General features: G+C 42.5%; 1 protein-coding gene across 2 annotated transcripts in view; it reads left to right on the top strand.

The window, feature by feature from the left end:
* Window positions 1–8,499, top strand: part of LOC101858775 (E3 ubiquitin-protein ligase TRAF7) — a 90,662-nt gene that overhangs the window by 74,167 nt on the left and 7,996 nt on the right. The gene's annotated exons all lie outside the window — the stretch shown is intronic.

Raw genomic sequence — 8,499 nt, 5'->3', positions numbered from 1 at the left:
CTCTCTCTCTCTCTCTTTCTCTTTCTCACCCTCTGTATGTACATGTGTGCTTGTGGTTGGGTCGTCGGGTTTTATGATCTCTGCGTTCAAAAAAGGGTACATACTGGTCCTACAGGTAGGTTCTGGTTGATCAGAAGGGGACAAAAACTTATCAGCCAGTGATTAAGCCAGATGGCTGGGGGGCGCGGCTCTGACAAACTCCAAATTGCAAAATGGCGTTTGTCGGGGTCTTGCGTCTAGTCATCGAATGGGAAACAGAATTCAGCAAGACCCCAGTTTGGCCTCTGATAAATTTGGGGGGAGGAGGATGTGTGAGATGGCTGTAGCAAATGAGATTTTATTGCCCTCTTCGTTGTTATCCTCTCTTTACCGTGTAATCAAGTAAAAGAAGTACAGCACACTCAGCATTAATTATCTAAGTGTACTTTGTTGAAAGGAAAAGCAGTTCTAGCACTTAAGAAGTATTCCACCTGTTAAATACTATTGGATCGGTGTCTATGATGTAAGGGCGAGGCGCTTCGCCGTCGTACACAGAAGACCTGAGTTCGATTCCTGTGTGAGGAGAATTTTTACCGAGCATATCCGTCTTTCTGCCTGGACGTTGTATACCTCCTAGCCTTAGTTGGCCCAGACAGTCAGGGTCGAGGCCCTTTTCCTAACTTCTCAAAATCGTGCCAGTAAGGGGCGTAAAAGCACCTGCATGTAAAAGAAATGAGTCACGACGCGGTGGAATCAGGCGCTCGTCAATTTTGGGGAACGTGGAGTTATTGGTATCATCTTAAAGCGTGTACATTTGCGTAACTTTCGATGAAAAAATAACCCGCCTATCTTAAATAGAAGTCGAGATTTTTATGATTCGAAGGGATGGGTGTCGCCTGGTTTGAGGGGTAAAATTAACGAGAAAATGGCAGCCATGGACTGGTGACTTCCATAGCTTGAGAGACTTTGGACACTGAAAATTTACTCTTTTTTTTTTTTTTTTTTTGGTGCCTTTAATCGACGACATTTTGAAAATTCAACACAGAAAAAAAAATCGGACCAAAAAAACCCTTGTCAAAGGTGCAGTTTTCTTTAATTTCATTATTTTCACGAGTGCCTGATTTCACCACGGTGCTTTACAAATGTTTGTAGGTAAGGAAGAAAAGGAAACGCCAGTTTTTCTACGCGAGAAACGAAGTTGTGAAGGTATCTACACTTGTTTCCTGTCAGACATGCCTAGCGCGACACCTGGCAGAAAGAGGACAAATCGTGTACGACATGACCCAGTTTTTGATCTTTAGAGAATGAAAAAAACTTCTTCTTCTTCTTCTTCTTCTTCTTCTTCTTCTTCTTCTTCTTCTTCTTCGTCTTCTTCTTCTTCTTCTTCTTCTTCTTCTTCTTCTTCTTCTTCTTCTTCTTCTTCTTCTTCTTCTTCTTCTTCTTCTTCTTCTTCTTCTTCTTCTTCTTCTTCTTCCTCCTCCTCCTCCTCCTCCTCCTCCTCCTCCTCCTCCTCCTCCTCCTCCTCCTCCTCCTCCTCCTCCTCCTCCTCCTCCTCCTCCTCGTCCTCCGCCGCCGCCTCCTCCTCCTCCTCCTCCTCCTCCTCTTCCTTCTTCTTCTTCTTCTTTTTCTTCTCCTTCTGCTGCTGCTGCTCCTCCTCCTCGTCCTCCTGCTCTGCCCCTCTGTTTTGTCTGTCTTTGTTTTGTTTTTGCACTAAATGACTTATGTGGTGTGGATGTGGTTTTCTTTACTCGTGGGTAGTTGGCGGGTGCTTTTATGTGGTTTGGTCCTTCTTTCCTATCAAACGTCAATCGGCCTTTTCCTCCTCCTTACTTGCGTGTGTGTTTGTTACTCTCTTGTCACACCTCTGATCTTTGGCACCTGAATGACGTTATCATGTTGCAAGTGCCGTAAAACTCTTACTAAAACAAAAACTAAAGACCTCTTTACTCATACGAACAAAAACAAAAAAGAAATGAGTGTGCATCCTGCAACATTCATTCAGTGTCTACAGACACCAGGCAACACCGCGCCCTTCTCGCCTGTGGTGACTTCATTCCTGTCTGCTTGTTTGACAAATCGCTACATTTGAATTACAATCTGACAATTTTGGCCGTTTTGAGTTACTAAGACCATGAGGTCAGAAACCAAATATTCCATCTGCTCATCGAATTTGTAAGATTATTCGTAGTCTTTATCATAAAATATTCAAAGAATCGCCTTCGAAAAAGCTTGACATGTTGTGAAACTCATAATTTTTTGTTACGTCAAGCTGATCAAAACTAGGTACTGAGCAAATCGGACTTTGGTTCCAAGATAGCGAATAAGCGATGATTAAGGCTTTCACTCTTTGTAGTCGTCACGTCTGCTGGCTTCATGCTACATTGTTGGGACTTTTCTCTCTTGTTTTCTTCAAGAGAAGTATTCACTTGCGTGTACAGCTCTTTCCTTGTACATTTTGTATATCAAATACTCAGCATATGGTGGAGGTTGCCACTGGTAGGTCCTACTTCATTACTTTCCCTCTGATGTATCTGTTTGTATGTCTTTTTCCCATTAATGAATAACCATTACTCAGTCGATCTCATTACTCAAACAGACAAACAAATCAAATTAATCTTCATTCTTTTTTCTTAATTTGGTGGGTATAATGCATTTTTGTAGCTTGAAACCTCCTATCTTTTTATGTTGAAAATGCTAACGTTCATGTTTGTTTTTAACTAAACTTGAAGCGAAGAAGCGGCAATGATCATATGTACTGAAAATAAGTCAGCAAATATTCTCGACAACGATCATAATATGCATTGATAGGGGGAAGAAAGGACAACCGCCCCCTATGCGCCGACCAGCGAGAGCTTTGTGTGTTACTTTCTGACCCACAGTGCCTGATGATTTGAATTCATTTTTAGTTGTCTAAAACACACATTTTTCGAGATGGGGCTGGGAATAAGACTTGGAGGGGGGATCCCATTTTGCCCAATCGTAGCTAGTACATTGCGGTGTGTTTATATGGAATTGGTTTATTTGTACTGATTTTTTTTTAAACCTAAAGATGGTGGTGGGCAGGGACTTCGACCCAATTCAGAGAGGGACTCAATTTGCAGCAGAGCAAAATAAAGATAAAAGATTCTGCTCGCGGAATTTTGAGATTTTCTTTATGTGCGGGAGATACAAAATACGACATGATGATGATTCTCATACCCATGGCAGCTTCTGCCAACGCGAGTCAGAAGGAACAAGTGCTGGAGCAAACAGAGGAGACTGTTATTGAGAAATGACGAGAAGCATCTGTCGGGAGACACCGCATTTTTATGTTCATAATTCGTCGTGTAGACATGGACGGCAGCAAGAAAGGAACCTCACGATTCACAAGTCACGATTGTTGGTGTAGGTCTGTCGATGTCTGATATTTAGCGATGGCTTGTACTTGGTGCACGGTTTTTTTTCCTCTCTTCAATCGTTATAGAGTGATGAATTTTGGGTTGCTGTTGGGTGATTTGGTGTGGTTTGCTCTTTCTCGTCTATCACACATCTACCGCCCTTATCTCCCCTCGTTCGTTTCTGTGTTTGTTGCTATCTAGTAATACTTCTAATCTTGGACACTCAAATGATCCATTCGTGTCCCAAGTGCCATAAAAACTTTTAATAAAACTAAGCGTTGGAAAAAGATGTGAAATGTGTAGGTCTAATTTTTTTAAAAGGTAGGCGGCTGTTGATCACGTTTGTTACTTCTTTACAGTGTTAACATTGTTGAAATCCATTCCAAGAAGAGTATCTTTGTTTTCTTCCTCCTTACAATCTACAAACCTAGATCAAGTTAAGAAACAAAGGGAGAGACTGCTTTGTCCGATCCACTTTTGTCTTATTTGTTGGGCAATAAAGTGCAAATGTTCTTGTTTTCTCGTGTCCAAAAGACTTCCCATTAGCAACACTTTCAAACGCTATTGTTTCTCTCCGGAGTTGATCGCCCCCCGAGTGGTAGTACTGTAGACGAGTGATCCCTAGGCGCACCCGGCCTTTGTATGGGCAACTCTTGCCACTCTACTGGCACTGTTTACCATTCGATTGAACAAAAGATCACGTTTCTATTCGCGTACTGTGCACGGAGGGGGGGGGGGGGGGCTTTTATTTATTTTTAACAGACACCCTTTAGAAGTTTTCCTAATGTTGCTTTTATTTTGTTGTTGTTGGGATTTTTAAAAATAAAACTCAATTGCTCGTTATGAAACTAGCTTATTAGCTTTGTATTTATTAATGTATGTTATTATTCTGATGTCTAGACTGTTAGTCTTTGTTGTAAATGCTTTGTCCGATTCAGATTATTATAGAGGCGGGCTGCCACGTACATATTTCTTATTGGTCAGGGATAAAGAAGGAAGTTGTCGATAAAATATTTTCTCCTCTAGGGAATCGAACGCACTTCTTTTGCATGCACGACGAAGACCCTGATAGTTAAACACATTTCAGATTCCAATACTTATGCTCGACAAACTGGAGGGATGATGGGAAAGTCGAGAACGTTGACCCCGAGGCTGATTGCAATGAATGGATAACTGATAAGAATTATGAATTTTGTACAGCAAAAAACTTTTGAGTACGTACTCTTTAACTGTACTGTAGTGGCCACCCATGCTCGGCAGCATGATCTATAAGTTGCACAACTACGTATTGTTATCCCAGCAGATCCTAGAAAACTCAAAATCAGTCTTGGCTTCCCGGGAAAAGTACAGTGCAAGCAGCTGATGAAGAGCTCAAACTCTAACGAACGGACAAGATCTTTCTATTTGCTAAACCTGTTTGCCCATTCCCACCTGGGTGAAGTGAGGAAAATTCGTGTAAGCTGCCTTTCCCAATGACGCCGTCGGGCCTCTAGCAGGTTTCGAACCCACGACCTATCGGTTGCGAGCCCACATGTCTGACTACTAGACCACTGACGCCACGATCGCCCAAACCCGAGGGGATTGGGGATGAGGTTAATTGCGTGTACGCTTGTTCTAAGCAGGTGCCTTCCTGGCTAATCTGCCTTAATATGACAATGGTTTTCTTTTCTTTCTTCTCTAATTTTTTTGACGCAAAACTGTTGCTAAAAGAAGATGTAGGTGAATTGGAAACACGATAATTCTTGTTTAGGATGCCAGGTGGTCCTGTGCTTTTATTGCTTCCATGGGGAGAAAATAGTCGTATTTTCAGCGCTTTAAGGCTCAGTTGGTATCATGCTGGGTTACGGAGCAGATGGCTGAGCGTTCTGAATTTAAGATGGAAAGGAGGGTGGGGAGGGGGGAGGGTCATGTTAGGCACTTTGTCGTCGCATACAGAAGACCCGAGTTTGATTCCTTGTGTGTGGAGAATTTTCGAGTAACAAGTACTTCGATTTTGGTGCTGGAATGTTGGCTGGGATGTCTCCTAACTTATATAAATTGTGTCAGTGGAGGCGTAAAATGCGCTACGTTAAATCAAAATAAAGAGGAAGCGTCTGTTTATAGGGGTGGGGGGGCACGTCCTTGTGTTGGGATGTTGTGTCTTCCTTTGCCAGATTGGCCGCGACAAAGAACACGCTACCCTAGAAGTACGTTCTATAGGCGATCTGACATTATTGTCCGTTTTGAGTTACCAAAAGCATGAGGTCAGACAGAAACCAAATGTTCTATTTGCTCTATCAAAATTGCAAGATTATTGGGAATTGTTATCAAGATATTCGAAGAATAGCATTCGAAAAAAATTTGACATGTTGCGAAACTCAAATGTTTTAAAGTTAAATTTTCTCAAAACTAGGTACTCAGCAGATTTAGTGGCTATCTATCAATCAGTCTAAATGTGCTTCTGAGTTTCAGTTTGGTAAAAAATTTTCGGCGCTTGCAACTGTATTCGTTTGCGTTTTCTGTGGTACTTAGGCGGAGGCCATTGACGTCTTTTTTTCTTCTTTTTTTTTGGGGGGGGGGAGGGGGTAAGAGTTTTACGGCGCTTGCAACAGCATAAGGTCGTATGAGTGAGCCTATTGGTGTCTGTGACATAGATGGGAGGCTCTTTGTTGTTGCAGGAAGAAGACATGACTGCGTTCATCACAGGAGGGAGTTGTTTTCTTTTTTTTCTCTTTTGTTTTGTTTTCTTTTGGTTTGTTTGGGTTTGGGTTTTTTCAATCGAGGTTTTCCTACTGTCTACTGAGATGTTGTATACGACACAGCCGTGGTCGGCTCACACATATATAGTCAAAACAGCCGCCTCCTGAATTACCTCAGTTGTGTTGAAGGGGCCGTCAACGTTTCGATTACAATTATTACAAGCTGCAATCGAAATTATTGAGGACCGCGGCCCGTTGTTAAGGAGAAAAGAGGTTTGTTCTTGGCAGGTGGGCTTCATACAATATACCTTTATCATTTTTTAAAAAGAATTCAAAAGGAGGCGTGGGGGGGGGGGCATTTCAAATTGAAAGCGGCCATTTGTACAAGTGGGCGTCTTATACATGTGGTCTTTAGAGCCGGTTCGATTGTATTTTAATTTTTAGAAATCACTTGAGTGCAAGACATCGTTGTCCTTTGCTTTGGACCTGTGTCTGTGAATGATAAAAGTCGATTTGCTTGATACTAACAGATCGCCAACGTTTACTGGGGCTTACTACTGGTGAGTTTTTTAAACGGACTGAAGAGGAAGAAAAATAGCAAGAGAAAAATGTTCAATAGCGACCTGTCCGAAAGTATTATAATTACACCCACCTTGCCCCCAATCCCCCTTCCCCACTTTTTTATTGTTGACCCTCCATGCGCACGTTCCTCTTGAGAAAGTCTGGGCAGTCTTTGTTTCATGTCTGCATGTCTGCGGATAACTAGTTTTCGTTATTCTCGGTTTTTCTTTTCCGAATCGTTCTATTTTGTCCTTCTCGTTGTTGATTTTACAAGAGTCTGTGGAGTAATGGCTGGTTTGCGTGGTGTAGCGGTTGGGTGCTTTGCCGTGGCGCGCAGAACACGGGAGTCAGATTCTCTTCCGAGAACAGAATTTCGATCGAATCCTCGTTCTTTCTGCTGGCATGTTGTGTCCTTTTCGGCCAGAGTCGGAACAGCCCTCCTCTAACTTATCTTAATTTTGCTCGATGGGGGCGCCATAATGCTCTCTCTCTCTCTCTCTCTCTCTCTCTCTCTCTCTCTCTCTCTCTCTCACTATCTATCTATCTATCTCTCATCCTTACCACGAGAAGTGCACGACAGGCGTCCCTGGTAGAGTTTACTTCTTTTATTTCGCTCTGGCTTTTCTGTTTTTCCATCTTCCTTTTTTCCCCCGCGCTAAATGACTGCTATTTTGTCGAGTTGAATGACTGCTATTTTGTCGAGTTGCTTCGCTTTAGCAAAAACAAATATGAATCTATTTGTGAACTATTATTGTGAATTTCTCCGTCTTTCTCGTTCGAGTGTAGTGCAGACAGCTGGGTTGGCCATGACTCCAAGATTCAAAGAGTCCTGCCACTTCGTAATTGCCTGAATTGAAATATTATGTAGATCGGGGTGTCAGATTTGCAAGACAGCATACGAATTTTGCGTGCTGCTCTTTCCTGGGTTAGTATTGTTTATCTTGCATACTTGTTAAGATTACATGACTCTGCGGTATTTTTAACGGAGGTTTGGTGTTCCCAAATTCTGTCTCAGAGCCAGGCTTTGTGGTGTTGTCAGCTTCCTCTTCTTCTTCTTTCATATTGCTGTCATCGGCGTCTTTTCAGGGGCGATTTGGATAGTCAAGTCGGATTTATTTTTTATTTTTAAAAATTATTTTTGTTATTTTCTTCTTTTTTTTTGGGGGGGGGGGTGGCGGTTGCTATGTTTAGTTTCGTTTTTGTTGTTGTTTTTAAATCGAGTATCTACCTGTTTGATTGAATGCTTTGTCCCTCTCGAGCAAAACTGGCTTTGACAGAAGCGAAGCAGCCCTCCTCCTGGCTCCTTCCTTGCTAACATTGTTTATAGTTCACCACTTTGTTGCACAGCCAGATGTGCTTATGAAGTACTGTCGAAATTGTCTTAGACGGCCACCCATTGTCAAGGTGAAATGTAGGTAGCCGTTTTAGACAGTTGAACGTCTTACGCGGCGTAGGTATAATGTAAGAAGAACGCAAGGTGGAAATGGAAAGTGGCGGCCGTTTGTACAGGTGACTGTTTTATGTATGTTGCCGTTAGAGCAGGTTTGTGCAGGTGATTGTTTTGTACAGGTGACCGTTACAGGACTTTGGATTGTATTGTTAACCCGCAGTTCCCTCACAATCGGCTCAGCTCCAGTGCTACTGGCGGGATTCCCTCGGCAAATAAGTGTAATCGAAATCGTTCCGTGAATGTTCGGCACGGCTTGAGCCCATTTCATTTGTTAATTATTCAGGTTAGAGAGAGACGAAGAAGAAGAAGAAGAAGAGAGGGGAAACAGACAAAAGGAGAGAGCAGAGAGAAATGAAGAACGATACAGAAAGAGCATTATATAATCATGCTTACAAAAAGGAGAGAGAGAGAGAGAGGCAGACACACATGCACGCCTGCACTCTCTCTCTCTCTC

This window comes from Aplysia californica, unplaced genomic scaffold, assembly GCF_000002075.1.
Source record: "Aplysia californica isolate F4 #8 unplaced genomic scaffold, AplCal3.0 scaffold00129, whole genome shotgun sequence".
Classification (NCBI taxonomy): Eukaryota; Metazoa; Mollusca; class Gastropoda; order Aplysiida; family Aplysiidae; genus Aplysia; species Aplysia californica.
Note: the sequence above shows the minus strand (reverse complement) of the source record. Positions and strands in the feature narration are given on the sequence as shown.